Below are 371 nucleotides of genomic sequence, written 5' to 3' on the forward strand. Positions count from 1 at the left end.
AAAAATCAAGTGAAATTGAGAAGACAAGAAAAAGAAAGATCCATCTCACCAAATATATTTTTGGATGTGTTGTCCCTTGGCTGTGCATTTATACAAAGCTTTATTAGTAGTGCTTTTCTTATGCTTTCAATCATAATAATATTGGTAAACAATCAATGTAATGTTGTGCATGTGGTTATGGTCTTATAGACTTGGTCCCTATATCTCCAAAAAATATACTGAAAAGAATCATGCGAGTAATTACGTAATAATTCATGTAAGTACTCAAAAAAATTCGAAGGTCGTATTCTTATCCTCATGAAATAATGAATGAATGCGAAATCTACCTAAACATTTTGTATAATAATAATAAGACACCTGAATGACAATCA

Source organism: Arachis ipaensis, chromosome B09 (assembly GCF_000816755.2).
Source record: "Arachis ipaensis cultivar K30076 chromosome B09, Araip1.1, whole genome shotgun sequence".
In the NCBI taxonomy this organism is placed as follows: Eukaryota; Viridiplantae; Streptophyta; class Magnoliopsida; order Fabales; family Fabaceae; genus Arachis; species Arachis ipaensis.